Source organism: Rhinatrema bivittatum, chromosome 1 (assembly GCF_901001135.1).
Source record: "Rhinatrema bivittatum chromosome 1, aRhiBiv1.1, whole genome shotgun sequence".
NCBI lineage: Eukaryota > Metazoa > Chordata > Amphibia > Gymnophiona > Rhinatrematidae > Rhinatrema > Rhinatrema bivittatum.
The window spans coordinates 311,922,097-311,934,738 of NC_042615.1; positions in this window are offsets into that span (position 1 = coordinate 311,922,097).

Consider the following 12,642-nt stretch of genomic DNA (forward strand, 5'->3'; position numbering starts at 1 on the left):
GTGCCCCAGCGTTAGTGGCTTTAACGGAACTATGGGAAGAGGTGCCAAAATCCATTCGCAAGCGCATTTGGAGGAGGCAATTCATAGATATTTTCCAGTTGTTGGAAGGTAGGCGGGGGAGGCGTAAGGAAAAGAAGAAGAAGAGTAAGAGTGACCGCTTTCCGGGGGTACAGCAAAAAGTTGCAAGAAACATGCATAATTGGATGAGAGCATTCCTGCGGTTAGCTAGTGTAGTGGGGAAAAAGGATCCATCTCAGTACGGGTCTCTGTTAGCTTACGCAGATTCCATTCTGGCAGCCAGCAAAACTTATGAAGGGTGGTCATGGTTGAACTATGACGAGAGGTTCCGTGACAGGATGGAGGAAAATAAATTTATTACTTGGGGTACGCAGGATGTAGGTCTGTGGTTAACCCAGATGGCCTCCAAGGCGACGGGTGGGGGGTCAGGCCAGGGTTTGGTATCGGGGGCAAATTTGAATCGGTCCTTTCAAAAAGAGTTCCCGAGCGGAGGGACGGGTAAGGGAGGGGCGGTGCGCAGTGACATCTGTTGGCGATTTAATCGCTCCAATTGCAACTTTCCCGATTGCAAATTCAGGCACGCCTGTTCCAACTGCGGAGCAGCCCACCCTGCCTTGCGGTGCCCCAAAAGACAAGGTGAAGGTTCCCCTGCGACCCAACTGGTCAAGGGTGGGAACAAACAAGGGATTTGAATTAGCAAGGACGCCGGTTCGTATTGCAGTGATGTCGTCTTGGTTAAGATTGTATCCAAACCACGTGGCGGCAGACCTGCTTCTTCAAGGTTTTACAGGAGGCTTTCGCATTCCTTACGAGGGGGAAGGGGTTGTGGGGGGGGGGGGAGCAATTGTCCGTCCGTACGCAAGTTGTTGGGAGTAGTTCAGAAAAAATTGAGTGAGGAGCTAGTTCTCGGCAGGATCGCGGGTCCGTTCCCGGTGGCACCGTTTCCAAATTTGGTGTTATCACCATTGGCAGTTATTCCCAAGAGAGAGGCAGGAAAATTTAGGCTGATACATAATCTGTCTTTTCCCGAGGGTAAGTCCGTAAACGACGGTATTCCTCGAGAATTATGTACAGTGCGTTATGCCTCGTTTGATTCGGCAGTTCAGGTAGTGAGAAGTTGTGGTCCAAATGCTTTGATGGCAAAAGCGGATATAGAGTCGGCTTTTCGTTTGCTGCCTATACATCCTGATAGTTTTCATTTGCTGGGATTTCGTTTTCAGCAGGGATACTATTTTGATAAGTGCTTGCCTATGGGTTGTTCTATAGCTTGTGCTTATTTCGAAGCGTTTAGTTCCTTTGTGCATTGGGTGGTTCAGATAAGAGCTAAGTCGAATAAGATAGTGCATTATTTGGACGATTTCCTGTGTGTGGGAAGGGCCGAATCGGAGGAGTGCGAACATGTGTTGGGCATTTTCCAAGAGGTGGTGCGGGAATTTGGTATTCCTTTATCAGAGGGTAAGACGGAGGGACCCTGCACAAAATTGACGTTCCTAGGAATTGAGTTAGACTCAGGGGAAATGGTTTCGCGGTTGCCGGTAGTGAAGGTGGAGCGGCTGCGGAGTTTGGTGCGGGATGCGGTAGGCAGGCATAAACTAACCTTGCGGGAATTGCAATCTTTAGTGGGCAGCCTTAATTTTGCGTGCCGAGTAATTCCTATGGGTCGGGTATTCCTGAGGAGATTGTCACATGCCATGTCAGGCGTTAGGAAGCGTCATCATCGAATTCGGGTGTCCAAAGGAATGAGGGATGATTTGCAAATTTGGGATACATTTTTAGTTGGCTTCAATGGTGTGGAATTTTGGCAATCTGATCCGTCGTCTAATCACGATCTGGAGTTGTTTACCGACGCGGCAGGGGCTACAGGTTTTGGTGCCTATTTTCAAGGGTCCTGGTGCGCGGCGAGATGGCCGCGTGCTTGGGTTGAAGAGGGGGTGACAAGGAATATCACATTCTTGGAATTGTTCCCAATTGTGGTAGCGGTGCATGTTTGGGGTGCGCGGTTACGTGGAAAGAGGGTCGTTTTTTGGTGCGACAATATGGGGGTGGTCGAGGTTATCAATAAAAGATCAGCGAAATGTACTCGCGTATCGGAGTTGTTGCAGGCTTTGATCTTATATTGTATGTCCTTGAATGTTACTATATGGGCCCGGCACGTGCCGGGGGTTTCTAATGGTGTGGCCGACTCTCTTTCTCGTTTCAAGTGGGATACATTTCGAGAATTAGCGCCGGAGGCGGAGCCCGATGGAACGCCGGTTCCATCTTCCCTTTGGAAATTTGGTGCCCTGATGCCTGGAGTATGCTGCGAGCTTCATTAGCAACGTCGACATGGACAGGTTACGTTAACGGAGCTCGAAGAGTGACCGCATTTTTGTCGTCTCTGGGTTGGCGTGGGGGTCCCATTTCTGATGTTGCTTTGGTGCGTTTTATTGAACAAGCTAGGTTACATGGTTATGCGAGATCGTCGGTGAGTCAGCAATTGGCGGGATTTTCTTTCTTTATGCGTGTTCATGGCTGGGGTTTTCCTTCGGGGCGTTTTATAGTACGAAGGTTGTTATCGAGAAGTGGGACAACGATCGGATTACCGTTTGCCCATCACGCACGATATTTTGCTTCGGTTATGGGGAGCTGTAGGAGCGGTGTGCTCTTCCAATTACGAAATTCTGCTATTTCGTTTGGCTTTTGTTTTCGCTTTTTTCGGTGCCTTCAGAATAAGCGAATTAGTGGCGCGATCGGTCGGCAGCAAGGATTGCCTGGGACTCTTGGCCAGAAATGTCATTGTGACAAATCGATCGGTGGTACTGGGTATACCACGTTCAAAGACTGATCAGCAAGGTCGCGGGTCGTCGGTGGTGCTGACTGCGGTGCCAGGATTGGATACCTGCCCGGTGGCAAACGCAATTCAGTACTGTCGGGCGCGGCCTGGGGAGGCGGATCCATTCTTGATACACGAGAATCTAAGTCCGTTGACCAGGTACCAATTTAAATCGGTACTTCGTCGAGCGCTGGTCCAGATAGGATTGGATGGGAGGCAATTCGGGACACACTCTTTTCGAATTGGAGCGGCAACCTCGGCAGCGGGGGCGGGATTGTCCAGAGAGGTGATACAGAAGATTGGACGGTGGAGATCCAGTGCATATAAAAGTTATATCCGCCCGGATGGGGGGATGTCACAGAAAAGCGACTAATTATTGTTTCTTTTAGGTGCAGTGCCCGCTGATATGTCGGTGTGGATCATTGGACATTCATATATTCATTGGGCACATAAGCATGCACAGGGTCGACCTTACGGTCCCCATTTGGATCTGCAGAACAGAGGGGTGCGAGTGCATTGGATGGGGCGGAGAGGCATGCGTTGGGACGAGTTGGTTCCGTACGTGAAGAAGGAATGCACGCGTCTCAGACCGCCTCGTGTTGTGGTGATTCATTTGGGGGGAAATGACTGGGGACGGATGGCTGGTAGGCAATTCATCAGCATTGTCCGGAAGGATTTGATGACTGTTTCAATCCTATTGCCTACCACCATCCTGTGTTGGTCGGATATAATTGCCAGACCGACTGAATGGGAAAATGTGATGTGGAAACGTAGTAGGTCCAAAGCGAACCAGCAGATTGGTTCCTGGCTGGCTCGTTTGGGGGGGCGGCACGTCCGCCATGAATGGTCCTGGGGTCCGAGTTCGGGGCTTTTTGGCTCCGATGGAGTTCATTTGTCTTTCCTGGGTACTGACCTGTTCTTAAATTCCATTCAGGAGGTACTGGAGGTATTATTTCCGAAGGGAGACAGGGCCGCATCTTTGGGGGGGTCACAGGGCATAGGATGCCCGTGTCTATGGCGCTTGGTCCGAGCCTGCAGAGTTAAAATGATGTCTGATGGTAAAGGGATTTCAACATTAGGCAGGTGATGGTCGACAACTGGGCTGTTGTCAGGGTGTGGTCCCTTGCTGGAAGGAGGCGGGGACCGCGGAGGCCAGACCCTTGGCAGGCGGAGGCGAGGGTCCACTCAGGTTGGCTCCTTGTCGGAGGACATCGGAGGCATGAACTTGGAGTGAGTGCCAATTAGTCGAGCCGGGTGGCTGGTGAAGGCTATCCTACCGGAGTGGCGGATAGACGGGGAGGGAATGTTGAGATCCCATGATAATAATAAATGATTGTTGTTTCAGGGCTCGGACCATTTATGAATAAAGCTGCGGCCTATGTTTTCCCAAACCATTGTCTTGGAGTTATTTCTATGTTAAGGGTGGATGCGAGTGAGTGTGGTCCTGTATGTACATATTATGATGGTCGAAGTGGACCTTGTGTCCGCGGAGACCCTATAATGTGACTAAGGCACACTCGTCGAGCGCGGGTGGGGGGGGGGAGGGGAAGAGGAGGCTTGGAAAGGAAAAAAGGGGGAAGGAAAGGGTTAATGAGCGCGGGGGGAGTTGAAGTCCGTTCGGGAGGGGGGGGGGGGGGGTGGCGAGTACGAGGGAAGGTAACGTAAATCTGAAGGTATGGAGTGGCAGCCGCTGATTGGCTGACAGGGAGTCGGGGGCATCTGATTGGGGGGGAAGCATTTTGAATTTGGAGGGTCTGTACGTGGGGGTTATCAGTTAGTGATTCGGCGGCGGGATAAGCGGGACAATTCGGTTTCCCTCCCACCCACCCTATTGTGTTTATATTGTTCACTGTTTGCTTATTGAATTGAACATGTTGTGTTTGTGCAGGTCGTCGCAGCGGGGGCGCTTGGTCCGAGCCTGCAGAGTTAAAATGATGTCTGATGGTAAAGGGATTTCAACATTAGGCAGGTGATGGTCGACAACTGGGCTGTTGTCAGGGTGTGGTCCCTTGCTGGAAGGAGGCGGGGACCGCGGAGGCCAGACCCTTGGCAGGCGGAGGCGAGGGTCCACTCAGGTTGGCTCCTTGTCGGAGGACATCGGAGGCATGAACTTGGAGTGAGTGCCAATTAGTCGAGCCGGGTGGCTGGTGAAGGCTATCCTGCCGGAGTGGCGGATAGACGGGGAGGGAATGTTGAGATCCCATGATAATAATAAATGATTGTTGTTTCAGGGCTCGGACCATTTATGAATAAAGCTGCGGCCTTTGTTTTCCCAAACCATTGTCTTGGAGTTATTTCTATGTTAAGGGTGGATGCGAGTGAGTGTGGTCCTGTATGTACATATTATTGGTCTTGTGCAGTAATCCAGAGATTTTGGGGTGAAGTATTACAATATCTTGTACATTTAGTTGGTTTGACATACCTTGTACTGCTGATGTTCTTTTGTTTGATGATTTGTCTTTTCTTCCGGCTGGGCATAAAACTTGTTTATGGTTAAAAAACAAACAACAAACAAAAAAAAACCTTCCTTCTAGCTAGAAAAACGATTCTATGTTCTCGGCAAGAGCCTAGTTCACCTGCTTTTATGCATTGGAGAAACACTTTACCTAGTCTCTCAGCTATGGAAAAATAAAGTGTCAAAGGTACGACGCTTCTATAAACATGGAGTTTATGCTTGGACTCTTTCCCTCACAGGGGCTAGGAGTTTGATTCTCAATGACTTTTAGCTAATTGTCATTTATTCACCGCATTGTTCGTTGGCTGCATTACTCTTAATTGTTACATGAAAATATTTCTCCTATGTGCCCATGCTGAAATGAGTGTGGGGGGGGGGGGGGGGGGAGGTGCGAAATGAGGGAGGATAAAAAAAGGTCTCTTTGAAAATACTAGACTGTGTCTTGCCCTTAACAATACCAAAATGTTACAAGTAATCAATAAGAAAAATGTAAATATAAGCCACGATGACGTCATCCAGGACCCATCATGGGTATAATGGGGGAGTTTGGCTGTGCATTTTCCAGAAAGGTTTGCGATGGCAGCTGCTGAAGCAGCAAGGTCTCTGCTAAATAGTCTCAAAAACCCGACTTCTGCATCCGTGGCCACAACTCCAGAGAAACCCCAGGAAGGATACAAAATTCCTGGATAGAAAGATCCAGACCATTTGGAGTCTCAGAAGATATCTGAACCCTCTCAGTAAGGTGAGTAGGGTTTCAGGGTAACCGGATGAATCTTGCTGGCCGGACAGAGAATAAAGTACTGCCACCTCCACCACTGGGAAAACAAGCCTTTGCTTTGAAGGAGCATCACAAACACTGCCATTTACCAGTGTCACACAATGTAATATAAACTCATTAAAACATAATTCTTCAAAGTCTGGGTGGTGTTTTTTTTTAATTGACTATAAGATACACCATAAGAGTCCCAAGGGCCTTCTATGAAATATTGGATAGATTAATTCAACCATTTCTTCTGCATGTATGGGAGTGAAGTCTGGAGTCTGTACAGGATGAGACAGAAGCTGACGTAAATCCCACACCTCGAGTTCTGTAACAATTACCCTATAATCACAGAAAATCCCCCCACCAGTGGGTTCAGAGCAGAATTAGAACTTTTCCCAATGCAACTCACATACAAAAAAAAACAAATTCTGGTGTCATCTCACTAATACCTATTGATAAAAAGGGCACAATCAATCAAAAAGATTAGACTCAAGCCTATTAGCCAAAAAACATACAAAAGTCCTAGAACCTAATTAAGTTTAATATCATTTTAAAAACCCTATAATTTAATAGAAGTTAAAAAGGCATGATCATTGAAGTCAACACCTCCGCTAATTAATAAGACTTTCAGGAGCACTTGACTTACAATGTAATCATCACTTGCCAACATGATGAAGGATTTAAATCTTAATAAAGTGCCATATTGTAATGAAGAGACAACACTTTAATGTTAATCTCCTTGAGGAAACCTACAGCCCGATGCAATATCATGTGTGTAAAAAAAAAGTACATCCGAAGTGGATGTACGTTTTTTTGAATGTGCACACATCCACCTCTCCTGCGCACTTGATGCAATACACAAAAGAGCTGTCACGCTAAAAGGAACGCGCAATGGATAATTTGTGGGTCCCTAGTGTCTGCTTCAGGCGCCCAGGAGAAGTGGTTGTCATCCACAACAGCCTGGCCAGAGCTCCCTCCCCACCCCCCCAGCAGGGCTGTTCCTGATTGGTCCTTTTCACTGACAAGTGTCAGTGAAAAGGGCCAATCATCTTTCAGGACAGCCTTCTGAAAGAGGATTGGTCCTTTCAGTGACATGTAACAGTGAATAGACCAACCGGCAGTAAATGTAGCAGTGAATAAATTAATATTAAGTGCCTTATGTGTGCAGGTCAGTGTTGCCAGATGTGTAGTTTTCACACCCAATTGGGCTACTTTCCAATGAGTGTATACGGGAAACTTTTCAATTTTTTTGGCTGCAGGATTTGGGCTTCTTTTTTTTTTTTTCTTGGGTGTCTTTTTGGGTGTCTTGCTGGAAGCGGAAGGGGAGCATGGTGGGTGGGGAATATGTACATAAAGTTGCAAAGCATGAAGTACCAATCTTTCCCTGATGCATCACAGTCACAACAAGCTACTGCAAGTTGTGAACAGGAACAGACAACGGTGACAGCACAGCATCAACACAAGCATAAAAATGGTGAGAACAAGGTTGTGCTTGCTGTTTTATTTTTTTCCTTTGTTCTGCACCCTTCTTTCTTTAGCCACACCATTTCAAAAAAACAAAAATCCCTTACAAGCACCATTTAGAGGCAGGAGGAGAATGTGGGCAGAAGGAGGGGGGCGGAGGTGGAGATTGGCCAGTATGTGTGCACATGTTTCTCTGTGAATTGAACTACAAAATTTTGGAATGTTTAAATAAATCTGTAAAATTTTATTTAACTCTGCCTATTAATTGTTTTGTTTAATAGTTTTAGCTGAGTGTACCTCACATGCGGGCCGATACAGTAAAGTCTGCGGGAGAGCGGCCGTTCTGCGCACACAGGCCACTCTCCTGTGCGTGCGATTCACTATGCAAATCAGGCCCGGCGGTAAAAACAGGCAAAAAGAGGCGCTAGGGACACTAGCGCGTCCCTAGCGCCTCCTTTTGGACCGGAGCGGCGGCTGTCAGCGGGTTTGACAGCCGATGCTCAATTTTGCCGGCATCGGTTCTTAAGCCCGCTGACAGCCACGGGTTCGGAAACCAGAAGCCGGCAAAATTGAGCTTCCAGTTTTCGACCAGCGAGCCACGGGCCGACTTCAAATTTTTTTTTTTACTTTTGGTAACTTTTGGGACCTCCGACTTAATATCGCCATGATATTAAGTCGGAGGGTGCACAGAAAAGCAGCTTTTACTGCTTTTCTGTGCACTTTCCCGGTGCCCGAAGAAATTAGCGCCTAACTTTGGGTAGGCGCTAATTTCTGAAAGCAAAAAGTGCGGCTTAGCTGCACATTTTGTTTTCTGAATCACGCGGGAATACCTGATAGGGCCATCAACATGCATTTGCATGTTGCGGGCGCTCTTAGGTTCAGGGGGTTGGACGCGTGTTTTCGGCCCCTTACTGAATAAGAGGTAACGCTAGTGCGTCGAAAACGTGCGTCCAATAAAGGGTTAACAGTACTGTATATGCCCGATGGTAAATGTTCAACATACAGGAAGTATTTGGAGGTGTTGGATGAAAACTGGAAACCAACCGGTAATAACTGCTGTGATTCATGCAACTATCATAGTACTCTTGAGTGTAAAATTTTGAACAGTTTCAAAACAATCTCTAAGCTGTCCTTATTTAATCCTATTTATTATTTTAGCTGAGTGTGCCTTTCATGGGTAAATGGTCAAATTACGAGAAGCGTTATTGCGAAGCATGGGAGAGAGAAGATGCATTTGAAGAACAGATCATGAAAGTTCCAGGCAATGCATACTTTTTTTTTTTTTAAATTTTCACTTGCTTTTACGATATGCAGGGGTCAGCATGAGTGGGGCAAAAATATATAGTCCCCTGCGGGAGGGGGAGGGCTCAGGTCCCCAACCTGGACTTGCTTCTAAACTAGAAGTTCTAATACATCTTGAATGGCGCAGCTCTGCACAGCTCTCAGATGAACCTTATGTTATGGCAACGCTGAGCATGACAACCTTGATTTTATACTTTTCTGTCAATCTTTTTTTACTTTTTCTAATACATTGTTAATTTAGTAAACTTGTATGCAGACAATGCAGGAATTTGTGTACTATCGTGCAGAATAAAAATTATTTTCACAACTTTAGAGTTTTGGGCTACCTTTGGGCTAGACTGGGTGACCATTTGGGATGAAAGCTTTTTTGGCATCTGGCAACACTGGCAGGTTACCAAAACCAATGCTCGGTTTATGAGCATCCATTTTATCCTGCAGCAGCTAATTTACTGGCAAGATATGCACACACAATATACACGGCCCTGAGCGTGCATATTGTGCACCCCTAATGTTTTGTTTTTTTTTGTTTTTTTTTAATAGGAAAAAGCTCAAAACATGGCTTTTTAAAAAAGCCTTTCCAGACCCCAACTGCTCCTTATCTCACTGACATTTTACTAGCAGACTTCACCAGTACACTGTTAACAATTACCATCACAACTAAAATTCTACAACATTGTAAATAATTGCGCTCTCTGTTAAATTCCTATTGCCTTTTTCTTTTCTGCTCCCAGTTGTGCACCTCCCTGTTTTATTGTAACTGCAATTTTCTAACCGCGCACCTGTTAAAGTTTATTGTATTTTCACTTTGGTTTCTCACCCCTTGTTAAATGATGTGACACTTGTCTTGAATCTCGGTATAACAAAAACACTAAATAAATAAATAAAATAAATGTCAAGACTTCTTTTGCATGGTGCTGCTTTCTGGAACCACAGAAAAGCAGCTTTTTTTGTTTTTAAGTTGAGTCCTTGACGCACGGAAGATTTTGCCCCTGCTTCATCGACACGGAATTTACATGTGATGAGCGCTATTAGCTATGCGTGAGTTTGGACACGCGTTTTGGACATGCTAATCCCTTCATTGCACCGGAGGTTATGGACACATATCCAAAATGTGCGTCCAAATGCTCGCTAACCCGTGTGCTAGGCTCAGCGCACGATAGTGCAACGGCCTGCTAGTTTGGTGAAACCATGATCTAAGTTGGAGTGGAGTTGGGGGGAATTCATCGATTTGTTTGGAAATTGTTATGAAATTTTGGGACTTGGATACTGCTTCAGTCTAATAAGATAAGTCTTGTGAAGTTTACAGTTATCAGTATTACCAGCTCCTGCTTTGATTATGTAATTTGTGAATGTAATAAAAACATTTGATTTGAAGGGACAGTAGTAGAAGTATATGAATATTTTAAAAGCTAGCCATTTCAAAAGCTAAAGAATTTCATTTTGGCAAGTGATGATTAAATTTATTATATTAAATTAAGTTATAGATCTCAAGCTCCCTCCACTACAAGGCACAATGTTATGTACCACAAGCCCTGCTTTGTAGCAAAAATCTGCCAAACCATTAATAGCACTAACACCCAGGACTCACCTAACATTGCTTTCTGTGAAAGGGCAGCACTGAAATATTACACTGGGCCCCAGAACATCAATGCACCTCCTACTGGGAGAAAAAAACAAACTTGACTGCTATAGATTCGTACACAGAAACACAAGTAAAATCCTTCACCTCTGTCACACAGACAAAGAACAGACAGATCCTCATACAATAAAGAATAAGGAGCAGACAAAAAATGAACTGGGTAGCCCAAGAAGCATAACAAGGAACTTGCATTCTGATCACACGAAGATGCCTGTGGATTACTGGAGGAAAGACCCCAGTATTTTCCCCTTCCCTCATGGATAGACCCCCAGCACTTCACCCCCCAGACTAGCAATTTCCCCTCCCACCTCACCCTCCCTAGGATGGACTTCAATGCTCTTCCACATCTCCTGGATGGATCCTAGCACTTTCTGTATTATCAGTGTTCTGAATCATTAGCAATAGTGTTTACAGGATTCGTAGCCAACAGACCAGAATACTACTGGCAAAGCCCCAATGTGTCTTAAAAATTTAGAACAAATGCCATTATCTTAGCGAAATGCCAAATGTTTGCATCTCAGATATAGCACAATCAGTTAACAGGGCCATTTCACCCAAACACCACAAAGCAGGGCCAGATTTAAAACCAGGGTGCCCAGATCCCCTCAATCAGGAGGCAAGGTAGGGTGTCTCCATTCAGAAATCACAGGAGGTGTGAGAACTCTCCCCCCGCCCGGAGTCTCCCCTCTTCCTGCACCCCCCATCCCCACTCCTCTGTCACTGATCCTGTAGAGCAGCCCAACCCACAGCAACCCCATCAAAACACCTAAGGTAAGTGTAGGGCCTGTGAGCCCTCACAAGCCAAAAGACCCTGTGGACCCCATTCCTTTCTTGTGCATGGGCTTCCTGTTATCCAGAAACCCGTGTAAAGGGGCAGGGCCCATGCTGAGGATTTTTGATGGAGTTGCTGCTGCTATATGCTCTATAGGACCAGTGGCACTCACAGGCCCAGATAAAGACATGGCAGCAGGAACTGCACTTCATTGCCTAGGAAAATTTGACACCAGAGAAAGTTGTCTAGGTTGCCTATTCCTAAATCTGGTCCTATCATGAAGGAGAGGCAAAATTTTCTGGTTAGCTTGAATAACTTAGGGGAGCAATGTAATAAAAGCCATGCTAAAATCACCGGGAGTAGAGTTGCTGGTGCGCAGATTGCACTCACTGAGGCAGCTGGAGCCTGCAGCTGGAAGGAAATAAACCCCATGCAGTAACTGGAGCTGCTGAGACAGCTGGAACCTACCAGCACATGAACTGACAGCGGAGGCCTAATCAGGCAGCCACTCACACATTAAGAGCATAAGAAATTGCCATGCTGAGTCAGACCAAGGGTCCATCAAGCCCAGCATCCTGTTTCCAATAGAGGCCAAACCAGGCCACAAGAACCTGGCAATTACCCAAACACTAAGAAGATCCCATGCTACTGATGCAATTAATAGCAGTGGCTATTCCCTAAGTAAACTTGATTAATAGCCGTTAATGGACTTCTCCAAGAACTTATCCAAACCTTTTTTGAATCCAGCTACACTAACTGCACTAACCACATCCTCTGGCAACAAATTACAGAGCTTTATTGTGCGTTGAGTGAAAAAGAATTTTCTCCGATTAGTCTTAAATGTGCTACTTGCTAACTTCATGGAATGCTCCTTAGTCCTTCTATTATTCGAAAGTGTAAATAACCGAGTCACATCTACTCATTCAAGACCTCTCATGATCTTAAAGACCTCTATCATTCCCACAGACACCAGAAAAGAAGCCACAATATTCCTTCCTTATACTGTCAATCTTCTCAGGAAGCGACATCGGGGCTTAGTCTGCGGGGGAAATGGGCCAGGAATGGAGTTTCATCACTTCTTTTTTAGACTTAACAAGGGACTGCAGCAGGGGTGCTCTGCTCCAGCACTTCCCACCCAGGCAGCCTGCAGGGTAGAAGAGGGGAAGGTGTAAACCTGAAAACAGCCATTCTCTCTCTATTCTAGTTTCTCCCTTCCTGTTGGTCTCCCCTTCCTTTTGTTCTGGAGGTGAAGGGGTGATCCTGAAGCAGGCGCTGCAGAGTGGAGAACAGACACACACACACAAAAAAAAGAGACCAAATTAGCACAAGTTTGAAATTTGACCAGTAGTATCCATTGTCAAGGCTTCAACCCTGCCCTTACTACTCATAAGTTTAAAACTGGACTGAATTGATTCGA